A 245-nucleotide genomic window follows, 5' to 3' on the forward strand; every position below is an offset into this window, starting at 1 on the left:
TTGTGTCTTTCAAGTAATAAATTAAGTATGTACAATTTTCTAACACTCAGTAATTTACATTCCAAATAAAGCTGTTTTGTGGGATATCTAAAGGGCTTATTGTACATAATTTTTAATAGGGACCGTTGACTACGTTCAAGTTCAAGTAGTTTACTGTTGTATATGTACATAGGCGCATAATCTGTGCGCGTTAAAGAACGGCTGCTGCGCCAGCTGTCAGTGTGACACGAATGTCAATAAATCAG

The sequence above is a fragment of the Papilio polytes genome, unplaced genomic scaffold, assembly GCF_000836215.1.
Source record: "Papilio polytes unplaced genomic scaffold, Ppol_1.0 DF822178.1, whole genome shotgun sequence".
NCBI classification, from domain to species: Eukaryota; Metazoa; Arthropoda; class Insecta; order Lepidoptera; family Papilionidae; genus Papilio; species Papilio polytes.